Below are 12,705 nucleotides of genomic sequence, written 5' to 3' on the forward strand. Positions count from 1 at the left end.
AGTGTTCGTCTGTTACAAAATCTTGCAGAGGACCAGCTCCCGCTCCTTCTCTTGCTCCAGGTCCCCAAGGTGGTACTGGTGCATCACCCAGTTGGTCCTCTGCTGGTCGAAGTTCTTGTTGGTGTGCAGCACCAGAACCTTTTTGCTGCCCGTTTGACGGCCGTTGACCATCACCGGCAAGGTATTGCCGGTCTTGTGCCACATCGCATGCATGACGCACTCCGACTGTATCTTGCGACGCGTCCACATGCCCCTTTTGAATGACGTGTCACAATTTATACATAGGTTTAACTAACAAGTATGCACTTGAAGCCTAATTGATATATATATATATATATATATATATATATGTGTGTGTGTGTGTGTGTGTGTATGTGTGTGTGTGTGTGGCTTCTACACAACATCTCCATCATCATTATCAGTACATCCTATGCAGGTGAGTTAGGATGCACTTGATCACAGGAAGGTATCTATCCTTCAAACCAGAGGAGTGCTTCAAACTAACAACAGTACATAATATCCAACAAAAGAGGGTAGTGCTGATAAGGACATGACTACCTTGGATACAACCGAAAATATTGCATACATGTATATTTGTGAGGTGATTTCTAATGCAAACTATGCACTAATTTATTTATGTCATCCAGGACAAAAATACTTCACAAACTTTTGTGCCATTTCTAATTGCAGGTGTATGGGACATTTGTACAATCCACATATGAAGCTAACGGAGAAAGAGATGTTTACTTTCTGTTCAAAAAGTTCTCTCAAGTCACTTTTGGCCCAAGAGAAGATAGAGTCCAAATCTCTCACGTTCTGGACTCAGATTCGGACTACACAGACATACCTGACCCAAAACGTCAATAACTTTTTCATCCGGACTCCAAATTGGTTGATTCTTTTTTTGTTGTAAAATAGATTTCGGGCACTTTCCAACCCAATTGGATTCACCTTCAAATTCGTCCGGAGCGTTGATGGACGAAACAATCTAATGCTGCAGCAAAATCCGAGTCAAACTACAAGTCCAAAGGTGTTACGTCACCTCCACTTGGGCCCATTGGCCTTGTACGACCTAGGGTTAGTTTTAGGCTGCCTTGGGACGTCCTCCCACCTCCTTGGCCGCCACCGCTTGCTCCTATATAAGTAGATCCATCTAGTAGCTTTTCCCTTGGGATTTGTTTAGTAAAGGTTAGCGATTGCAACTTCGTGTACTTTGTTTGTGTCCAACGACCAGACCAAGACCGTTTACGGATCCCCACCTTTCATCAATACTTCATCCATATTCGCAATATTTAGATTGCTTTATCATATTCTTGCTTGTTGTTTGATTGCTTGCAGGAATAGACCTTCGTGGTCAGGTTGATTGTGCTCCGGCGTGGTCAATAACCTCTCGGAGTTGGTTTAGCGATTGCTAAAGCGCAACGTCGTGCATGTTTGTAGTCAGATCATCAAAGTCGACTCCACCAAATTGATAGTTATCATCTCATCGAAAGATCGGGACACCCCACCTCTATCACATGCTACAGCAGCAAAATACATGGTTCAGTCTAGATATCAGCACGAATCAAGTTGTGCATATTTGTTGTTGGCATGAACCACATCGCTGAATGTCGGGTTTGCAAAATCCATCCATCGCATGGAAGCTTGATGTCTTTCACACACTGAAGATTATCTGGCAACAAGCTGTGTCGACGAATCTCTGGATATGGTGATTCATGAAACCCATGGTATGATGTGTAAACACAGCCCCCCCTGGTGAATGGAAGTTGCATAGCACGGTAATCATCGCCGTTGATATGATCGATGATTGGTTGGATGATCGGATAATTGAGCCCAAGGAACAAGGATTGGTTGCCGAGGCTGTAAACCCGCCTCTAGTTGAATACGCCTGGCCCAACGGAGCTGGGATCTTTCTTGAACACGAAGCAGCCATAGCCATCAATGTCACAAATGCCCCACGCATTGTACTGCATCTGGTTTGATGTAATGGTTTGGTCAATTTGGTACGTGCGAATGAGCATCAAATGTCCGCCGTCAGCTAAACGAGCGATAAACCACCACCCATCGGCTGGTATGATTCCAGCTCCTGGAATCATGAAGGCCAGCGTATTTGCGTCTGCTGCAACAATTCGAATTGGAGACCAAAAGGACAAAAATAAACAATCATGTTCAGAGTATGTGTGGAATTAAGATTACAATAACAATGACACATATCATAGATAGAGAATTGCAATGCAGTGGTCATAATCATACCCCAAGTTAAAAAAATAAGCCAATGGCTTTCATATTCTAGCAATATGTCATGGTTCAAACATCATGTAACAATAAGAGGAAAATAGCTATGACAGAGCCTACTCATATTCTACCATAGCACTTACTACTACTGTTCTCTTATCAACTCTAAGCAATAACATGCGTTGTTATAAAAATCTTGGAAACGAGAGTAACATATAGCAATCATGATATTATGCTCATAATATGTATTGTAAAAATCATTAGATGCCACTTGTTCTCATATCAACTCTAACAATAACATGTGTGGTCATAAAAATCTAGGAAATGAGAGGAACATATACTCCCTCCGTCCCAAAATAACTGTCTTAAGCTTAGTACAACTTTGTACTAGAGCTAGTACAAATTTGAGACACTTATTTTGGGACGGAGGGAGTAGCAATGGTGTGGTTATAGACATACTATCTATTCTAAATTTGTAATAATGAACAGGCAGTCGTATTCATAAGGTAAAGATGAGATGAGATAGAACAATTACACGATGATAGATTCCACTAGTATAGGCAGCCAATCTGTGCGTCGACCGCGTAAACGATGCCATTGTGCAGTATAGCATCAGACAGAAATGTTGCCTCAACAGGATTGATGATGAGCCATAACCATGTATGGCGACCGGATTCCAGATAGACTAATCCCATGTCGAACAAGGCAATGAGCTTGTAATCCATGTAGTCTTCTGATGGTGTGGGCACTTCGCAGATTACAACTTTCAGCAAACAGAGGTCGAGCCAAAAGCTTGACGCGTCTAGTGCGTAGTAGGCAGGAGTGTCCGGCGGGCCGCGAGGCTCGATGGCGGCGGTAGAAGGGTGATCTCTCCTGGGTGTAGATATCCACCAGAGGCCACGGACTACCGGATTTGTGGATGAGGACAATCCAGTTGGCCTTCATGCCCGCCCGGTAGTGGCCGCGCATGAAGGACAGGTGGACAGGTAGTGGTAGCATGTCGAGGGGCACCACGGCAACCTCCGTAGGATCGTCAAGTCGGTGTCTGGGCCACCTGCAAGGATCGGGCATCAACAAGCAGGGTGTCTTGAAAGGAGCCGGCCGGTTGCAGACGAGTAGACTGTACAAAGATACCGAGCATGCGGCCAGACAGACGGTGCTGAGTAGGTCCATACGATTACAGATCTGCTCCAAGAGAACATCGGGGAGGGAATTCCAATCGCGGCTCTGTGTGTCAGTCGGTTCTGCCATTGGGGTGTTCGGTGCCTGCGAGCCAGCGGGGAAGTGGATTCGGGCGGGCGAGCGAAGAAGCTTCTCCTCGTGTGGCCGAGCAGTGAGCGGGGGATATGGTACGTGCGAGCTACCAAGGAAGATGGCGCGGGCAGGCGAGCAGTGAGCAGGGGTAAATGGTGTGCGGCCGACGATGGGGAAGAGAGGAGGAAGAAGAGTGGAAGACGGGGAAGAAAGTGCATTAAATCTCAATTCTACTAGTACTACTACCAGGATATTCCATCCTTCGGAGTGTAAATAGTTACACTAATGACATGTGGGTCTACCATAAGAGGGCCCATATGTCGGTTAATGGAGGACAGAGGTGCGTAGGCGTATTTGCGGAAGCTTGCTCTACTGGCAAACACGATGGCAGTACTAGGTAAGGCTGATTTAGTAACACCAACACGCTGGTTCAGCTTATTAATTATGTGTCCCATCTGCTGCAGCGTGTATTGTCACTTCACTGCAAAGACTAGTTGAATAGTTCTCTCTGACCGAGATGGGGAATAATGGATCGCGAAGACTTCCTTTCTACAGTATCCCTATGCCTCTACGCTCACTTCACTCATTTTGCTCCGTACCTAGTCACTTGTTGAAATCTGTAGAAAGACAAATACTCTGTATTTGGGAACAGAGGGAGTATCACCATATGGAGGGAACAGAGGGAGCTTGAAATATGAACATGTCAATGGGAGGGAGTAAGCCCCATGCATGCATGCAACAGGCAACACTCACACATACACATGGACGCACGCAACACTCACGCACCCATGCGGCACACAGCACACGACGCAACACACATGCTCACGCTCAAGTGCTGAACCAACTCCTACGTCCGTGAAAGACTGTACATTTAGAGATTTACACATTGACCAGGGCATAATTAATGCCCAAAAGTAGCATACTTATGTGTGCATGCGACCATTGAGAGAAGAAGATTAAATGAAGGCCGTTGCATGTTGTAGTTAAGGATAGACATGTAGCCTATACCTACAGCACAAGTTGGTGCATTAGTCAAGCAATATCGATTTAGATTAAAGGCTAAATGCATTGGAAGTGTAGATGTACATCATGTACTACACTCTTTGTTTTATACCCTATGTACACTCTTTGTTAGAAGACCGAGGGAGTACACGTGCATGCACTCACATACACAGCCAGGGTGGTTCGCATGCAAGGGTTGGACTCCTGTCGCGCCTGCATAAAGTTTTGTTCAACTGATTTCTTTGCTCTGCCAATTGACAGGTGGGACCCAGAAACTAGGTGAGAATTTAACCAGTCAACAAAGTGCCACGTCGATTATGTGGCCGGTCAGTAGGGTGCAATATGGTGCTCTACGATGAGCTAGTGATTGTATAATCACCGCAAAACTATATATAGTGACCGTAAAGAGCGTATTGTTACATACGTTGACCGCCAGTGTATTTTTCTCGTTTCAAATTAAGCTATATTAATCGGAAAGGACACAGTATGGACTAATACTGCTTTGATGTGTCCCGTCAACTTGCTGAACGACGAGAAGCTTGCTTACTATGCCTCTCCCTTGCCCACACGTGCGGTGGTTCACAGGACAAGGAGAGGGTTTTGACTAAAGTGCCCTCTCCCTCTCCCTCTCCCTCTCCCTCTCCCTCTCTCCCGCCCTCGCCCTCGCAATGGACGTGCATCAGTTCAATCGGTGTCAGATTGCCAGAAGCATATTGTACTGTAGTATCATCATTGTTGGACCATCTGAAGAGGCGAAGAGCCAAGTGCAAGGTTCACACGAGTATGAACTGTTGAACCTCCCGAAGAGGCAAAGAGCCAAGAGCAAGGTTTTATAGGAGTTGTCATCCTAGTAGGAGTGTACTACAACTATAGCGAACGATGCTACTGTATCATGCCGCCGCGTCACGTATATCCAAAGCTGTGCCACCTTTTTTTCTCAAAGAGCATGTTGGAGCTCGTGCAACAACCACACAAGTTGCACGTACACATAACACATTTACTAGTAATAAATTCTAAAGGACAAATGCCAGTATGCCACACAAGTTCATCTCCAATTCATGCGATAAATTTGTGCATGACTAGTCTACATATATTCATAGCGCTACCGTTCACAATTACCGTACTCCACTTACACGTTATAGATGGGCTACATGTCCTCCTCCAGGTTCCAGTCCCAGGTGTTCTTCATGGATGGCACGATCCATAGTGGTGGGCAACGGGAATCATTGTCGCAACTTTCTAGTCCGGTTCCACACAATGGAGACTCATCCAAGCTGAAGCGGCATAAATCAGGGATAGCGTGTCCCAGCATGTCGTTCATCTGGCGGTGCGCACTGAAGACACAACCATGCTTCATGAATAGTTGGCCTTCCGTATCGTGCACGGAAGGTGGCATCCGCTTCACAATGGGGTAGCTGTCCCCGATGAAAAGCGAGTACTCTCCAAGAGTGTTCCTCGACACCCACGTAGCATCACGGGGGTCGAACTCAGCGCCGTTCATCTGGTACATGCAGCATCTCAGATCTGGACACATGGTGACGTACATAGTCAAGGTCCATGCATAATAATGTTGTGCTCAAATATGGAGGTCAGTAATATTATGCAGCAAATAGTACTACTCCGGTATAGAGGAAGTAAAATAACCGGCTTATTATATATAGCCACTCTTGGCTACATGGATGAGATAGTAAGACATGGAAAAACAAAAATGGTGGCAGCTAGTGGGTTCAAGTCTTCAAGGGCCTAGCTAGCTATACGCGTCCTCCAAGGTAAAAAGTACTCCTACTAGTACTACTAAGTATACTACTAGTATAACAATCAAAGAGAAGGCGAGAGGGTTAAAAAATGGAATACCTGAGTAGATGGTGACGGTCCGATCGTGGTAGATTGTGTGACCATGTTGCACATCAGTGGTACCATGGGTAACGACTGCTAAGATAGTTGATCCCAATATGCCAAAGTCAGCTACAAGGTTCCAGGTTAGACTGAATCGCGGATGCAAATGCACATCCAGAATCGGGGATCTTATTTCGATCGGGGGATGTCTGGTCCCTGCAAAATAATGGAGTACCATTAGGGATGCAGATGATGGTTTGTCCATTCCGTTAGTAATCTCCCGTACCGTAGGATGGCAACCAGATGAAACAAGTCCCCTGGCTTGTCACCGCGAAGATGCGGCCTAGATGGCGCACGGCGTCTTCGAACGTGTAGGGGTACAAATCTGCCGCCGCCAACATGTGCCAGCCTCTGCCGTTACTGCCTCTTGCATTGATGGCAATCCTTATGTCGAACACCGCGATGAGATAGTAATCATCGTAGCCGCGTCACTTTGTCGGCGGGTCCGCAATTGCTATCTTCTTCAGTCTCATGTAGGCATCATCATACGTATTCAAGCCCAGCCAGTCCGGAAAGACGATCCCAATGGTGGAGAAGGGGTCTACCGGAACGGCTGCATTGCCATAGATGTTGTGCAAAATGATGGTGGTATCCGGCCGGACGTATGCAAGCCAATCTTCGTTGGCACCGACCCAGACCTATATATAAGACAGTGGGCAGCGGAGAAATTATAGGATGGAAATGGAATAACTAAGTACTACATGATCAAACTCCATTGCTGACCTACTCATCGGACAAAATCCGACTACCTCTCAACGTCGGCAACTCTAGCGGAGTCAACGTGCAACCATGGCCAGGGAGCCGTGGACTGTTCGAAGGATTGTCCCATAGAAGAACCTTCTCCTCGAGGACACATGGAAGACCAACAAGCATGGCCTTTTCCCAAGCCTGTTTAAGCACCGTCTTGAAAAAGTTGGTGCAGGAAGCACCGAGTCTTGTGGTGGTGAGGACGTCGGAGCGGCGTGCGACTTATCCCAGAGGATCGTCATCCAAGGTCTCCCAACCCCGACAAGGAGGAGAACTGCCTGGCGAATCCATGGGAGCAGCGACGAACTGCTTTCTCTTCGGGGGGAGAACTAGCGAGGAGGAGATAAGAGCGTAGTAACCACAGGGCCTCGTCCCTTCCAACTGTAGATCGTTCCTTAGCGAAGGGGTGAGGCTACTATTTACTACTAGTACTAACATTATGGAATGTTATGGGATTGCATTTACTGTAAATAATAGCACCAGTAATAAATTTTTGGCACTAGGTAGTAGTTTTTGGCGTGGATTAAGAAATTTTGGGTCTATTTTTGCTATTTTTTGTACACGCCAACTAGTGTCAAAAAACGTCTTACATTATGTGACGAAGGAGTACGTACTCGTACTGTAGCAGTACTAGCACTACTTTTTCTCAACTAGTAGTGCGATGTACTATACTTCTAGTCTAGTCTAGTATAGTGCACCAGTTTTGAACTCTTAAATCACAGGGCCAAGGAGCTACAGTTGGAAGTGGAGGGTACTACTATTCTCTAGAATCATCGCTGTACTATCAATGCAGGGAAAGTACACCTGCATAGTGGCCTAGTGGGTACTCTCGGTGCTCTATTCAGCCGCTCCTCTCACGTAGCTGGCCTACTCAGCCGCTCCTCTCACGCACACACTAGCAGCCTGTTTATCAGCGACAGTTACTGCGGGGGCAGAATATTTGAGTTATTTGATACAGCGAGACTAGGCTTTTCGCTTCCATTTGTGGAGGTGTAATGGATCTCGTCGAACTTTGTTAGTAGTTCCTTCTTTATGAATGAGATGAAGCAAAGCTTTTGCCTCCGTTTCAAAAAAACGTCAAGAGAAATTTCTTTTATAGTAGAGCCGATAATGGAGTGAAGTCCATGCGTGCAACGCCACAAGCTACAGAGTAGTAGTAGAGCACTTTACATACAGAGCCATATTGCACAGTTCCCAATGCCCCGCTAGGCTTTTCTGGCTCCTCGGGCTTAATTGGGAGGCGCTAGTTTAAATTTAAATATGTTACTAGCTGATGAGGAAGCTGCAAGCGAGGTGTGACAAGGACGAGCACGCGAGCCACGGGATGCTGGGAAGGAAAACCCGTTCACGTGGCTAGGCTATCCAGTGCACCCAGATTGTGGTGCCGCACGTCCGTTTGACTTCAAAACTCAAACTACCCGTGTAAAATATTGGCTCGCAATGAAGTTACTATTTAAACAAAAGGCCGCCCACTACAAGGATACCCCCTATAAAGCAACACATATTCTACAACGTTTTGACTATAAGTTGCAAAATCCACAAGAGATACGCATATAAGCGTTGCAGCATATCCGTTGTACACTTGCAGCTCACGGCCATAGTGTCGTACATAGATTGCAACAGATCTTATATGTTGCCATGTAGGTGTTGTAAATTATATCTGTTATAAGACTGCAAATATACATAATTAAAAACTAAAATTAACTAGAGACGCTGGTACACATAAGGAACGTGGCGCCAAAATCTGTGCTGACCGTTCGAGCAAGGTGAGTACTAGGCGCCAGTGCGCCGGCCCAACTTTGGGCCGGTCGTACCAGCAGCGTCCTAGCAGCGTCCGATTGAACAACTCATAGCCGTACGATTCTTTCCTTTTCTTTCACCAAGCGTCTTCTTCCTTTAAAAAAAACTTCCAGCATGCTGCCATGGATGAGCGATGTGCCCAGCCAGAAAGTACCGCCCCGATGCGCTCGCCTGTAGCCGCCCTCCCTGCTGGTCGTCGTCGTCGCTGCCGGCCGCAGTCGTTGCCGCCGGCCGCCGCCATGGTGGAAGCAAAAACAAAAGCTGGATCCAGCTAAAACAGAACATGGTGGAAGCAAAATTTGAAGTTGTTTCCAGTAAAAAATTATGGCGGTAGCAAAATAATTTGCTGGATCCAAACTTCTGATGATGCATGTGCTAGCAGTCAGGGTGGCTGGCTGCATCATCTCTGCGTCTCCAGCTCGCCGGGTTCGAGTGCCAAGCAGCAAAAAATCAGGAAGCAACAAAAATCTTCCAGCAAAAAACTTCACCCCGGGATGGAAGTTCGGTGATCGGTTGAAGCAAAATCAGAAAATGCTTCTAGCAAAAACAAACTTAGGTGACAACAAAAACGACATGAGCATTTGAGAGCTCTGCATCCGATGAAGCAAAAAATTATCTTGGTTCCAGCAAAAAAATACACCGGTTCCAGCAAAAACAAAAAATTGGTTCAGCAAAAAATGGCCACCCTCTCTTGCAGCTCCCCCAGTAGCCGGTTGCAGCTCCGGCGTGCACGATTGCAGCTCCCGACGTTCGAACTGCGTTGGATACAACACTCCTTGCTGCTCGATGTAGCTTCCCCGGCGAGGCACCGACCTTGTAGCACATCCACCAGCTGGTTGCAGCAGACAGGGGCACCAGTTCCAGCAAAAAACGAAGATGTTCATAAAAAACGAATGGGGATGGTAGCAAAAAACAAAGGGATTGTAGCAAAACAAAATGGTGGATCCAGCAAAAAAAATACCCGGTTCCAGCAAAGCCCCTCGGTTCCAGCAAAAACTCGCCGCCGCCGCCGTCGCCGTGGGTGGGTGCAGCTTGGCCATGGCGACCGAAACACCCTGGCTACGACGGCCATGGAGAGGGCGCGTGTCCAGCTAACGGTGGAGGCGGACAAGGCGACGAGCGTCACAGCCATGGAGAGGTAGGAGCCGCACGAGCACCATGGAAGGAGTTGCTCGCCGGAGGGATGGTCGTGCCATGGCTGACGAGATTGGAATTGGGAGGAGAGAGACTTGAGGGGAACGAATGGCTGTAGTGTGTTCTGAAGAGATAAGATGAAGAGGTAGGCGGTGGGTGGATCCAAATGCTCACGTAGTCATGTGGAGAGAAAAACTAGGCGAGCAACGCGGTGCGCCGGCCGTCTCCAAACGTTTTCCTTCGAGCAAAAACCAAGTCACGCGTAGTCCCTTCCCTTTATTCTCCGATCCAGATCATTCTCCGATCCAGATCAGTGACGGAGGCACAGTGGGCCACCCTCCACCCTGGAATTTTGGCCCGGCCTGTTTACCACATAGGTTTTTTTAGACACGTAGGTAATAAGAGATGGGCTTAGAGAAAAAATAAGCCCAGTATCGTCGTCCCAAAGCGAACGCAGCCCCGCACGTTCAGTCAACCCAGTTTGTTCGTTTTCTCTAGCCTCGCGAATACTCGACCCGCCGCCAGGAGCCAGCTGAGCCGCCTGCCTCGCCGTCCCTGCCCGGTCGCCCGGAGTGACTGGCAGACCGCCCGAGACCCTGACCAGCCTGACGGCTGACGGCCGCGACCTGCCTCTGCCTACCCGGCTTGGCGCCCGACCGGTTGCTGTCCGCGCAGGCGCGCACGGCGCACCACCGCGCAAGAGCGCGCCCTGCTGACCGGACTGCCGGAGCAGCCCACTCCCAGTCCGCTCAGCGCTCGCCTTAGTCGCTGATCCTCCGGTCCTTTACATCCCCATCCCCTGCTCAGCTCGGAAAGGTACCTCATCGCGGGTCACCTGATCTCTGAAGTCTGAACCTCCATGCTTTGGACGAAATTACATGAAACTTATATGCATTAATATTTGTTATTTTTATGCAGTGTGCAATGGATTTAGAATCCACCAAATTTCTATTGCAATTTCCTAGAGAAAGTACCCAGTACTCAGCTGGTGTAGATGAATTCCTAGAGTTTGCATATAAATATACGAGCAGATACAATGAATGATCCGATGTCCATGTGAAGTTTGTGTTCACAATTTAGTACTATCAAGGGATGATGTCTGTGACCATTTGATGTGGAATGTAATGCTTTTGAGCTATGACACAATAGCTCAATAAAGGTCAGCTTCCAGTGTGATTCTGTTATTTACATTCTTAGTATCACTGCTGCCACTTATGTCATTTTGGACATGAAACTTACAACTCTATTGCTCCTGTAAGCAGGTTTGATGGACAAAGAAAGTCACTGATCTGAAAATGTGGAGCTTATAGTTAAAGTGACGAATTCATTACTGTTATTTGAATTTTTTTTCTTTTATGTCCATGTACTTTATAATTCGGACAAGAAGATTTATAGGTGTGACTGGCCTAAAGTGTCAATACTTGATCCCAAATATGTTGGTGTTGGACTGTTGGTCATTCTGTTTCCTACACATTCTTACACATGTTCATATATTAACTACATCAGGGTTGTTGCTTATCTCATAAACATCATAGAAGTGTTCAATTGGCTGGTTCCACGAACTCGATCAATACATTGGTGTTGGTTGTCTTCTTGCCAATATATCACAAGGGCACCTCTAACTTGGAAGGGAACAACAGTAGAGTGCTAGTGTTAATCTATTTGCACCAGATTAATGTAGCTTTAGCTTTTCTTCAGTTAGCTGTAGCGTTTCTTCAGTTAGCACGGAAAAGACACTGTTCAGCACGTCGTTAATACTGCCTTGTGCCGTGCGTGTCTCTGTTCTGGTGTGTTGCATAAGGACATCTCCAACACTTGACCTCTAAAACGGACACCGCATCTGTGGACCGGTCCGGACTGGTGTACGGGCAATGATACGGAGCCGGCCATTCAAAGCATACCGCAAAATGTTTGGTCACATTCCGAACAAATTTAAGAAAAAAATTGATACAAATTTAAACAAATTGATGATTTTATTTAAACTTAAATATTATTTTTGGCATAAAACCAGATTGTATTTTGCCCGGTGAAATTAAAACTTCAATAAATCTAACCTACCTTATACTTGATGGTGACCTAGTATACCTGGCCGGGCTGGCCGACAACACCTCTGTCGCCGTCGGCGGTTTCGGGTTTCTAGCGGCGGAAGGGCGCATGGTAGCAACAGGGCATCCCGACTGCCGTTTGGCGCTCGCGGATAATCCTGTTTGCTTGCTGCTGCGCCGCGCACAGTGCGGCTGCGGCCACCGCGGAAATGGGCGCGGGGAAACAGGGACGGCAGGACTTAATGGAGGGGGCAGCGTGGTGGTCTCACTTAGAGACCACTGCTTGCCATACTTCAGCGTCTCCTCGTCTAGACGGTAGAGACAATGCTTTCTTGTCTCCGTTGTGGTCTTCGATAGGTCGATGACCCAGGCCCTTGCGTCCAGGCTCCTCGTCAGACTTGGCGAACATGAAGCGACGCGTCGCGTTGCGCCACTCCTGCCTCGCCACCCTCTCCTCGGCCAACACGATGGCCCACGACGAGGATTTGTCACCGCCTTGACCACCGAGGTAGTGAAGGAGGCGGTCGTGCATCTTCGACATCGCCAACGACACCTCCTCCTTGATGAGCCCGTCGTGCTAGTTGTGACAATG

General features: G+C 47.3%; 2 long non-coding RNA genes across 2 annotated transcripts; one reads left to right on the forward strand and one right to left on the reverse strand.

Annotated features, from left to right (window-relative positions):
* Positions 1-8,763: 8,763 nt before the first annotated feature.
* LOC123110952 (uncharacterized) lies at positions 8,764-10,310 on the reverse strand. The gene is made up of 2 exons (XR_006453880.1): positions 9,896-10,310; positions 8,764-9,766 (listed from the first exon to the last, which is right to left on the reverse strand). It is a non-coding gene; the product is annotated as an uncharacterized lncRNA (long non-coding RNA).
* Positions 10,311-10,504: 194 nt separating this feature from the next.
* LOC123115885 (uncharacterized) lies at positions 10,505-11,534 on the forward strand. The gene is made up of 3 exons (XR_006456799.1): positions 10,505-10,884; positions 10,987-11,227; positions 11,331-11,534. It is a non-coding gene; the product is annotated as an uncharacterized lncRNA (long non-coding RNA).
* The last annotated feature ends 1,171 nt before the right edge of the window (positions 11,535-12,705 follow it).

The sequence above is a fragment of the Triticum aestivum genome, chromosome 5B (genome assembly GCF_018294505.1).
Source record: "Triticum aestivum cultivar Chinese Spring chromosome 5B, IWGSC CS RefSeq v2.1, whole genome shotgun sequence".
Taxonomy (NCBI): domain Eukaryota; kingdom Viridiplantae; phylum Streptophyta; class Magnoliopsida; order Poales; family Poaceae; genus Triticum; species Triticum aestivum.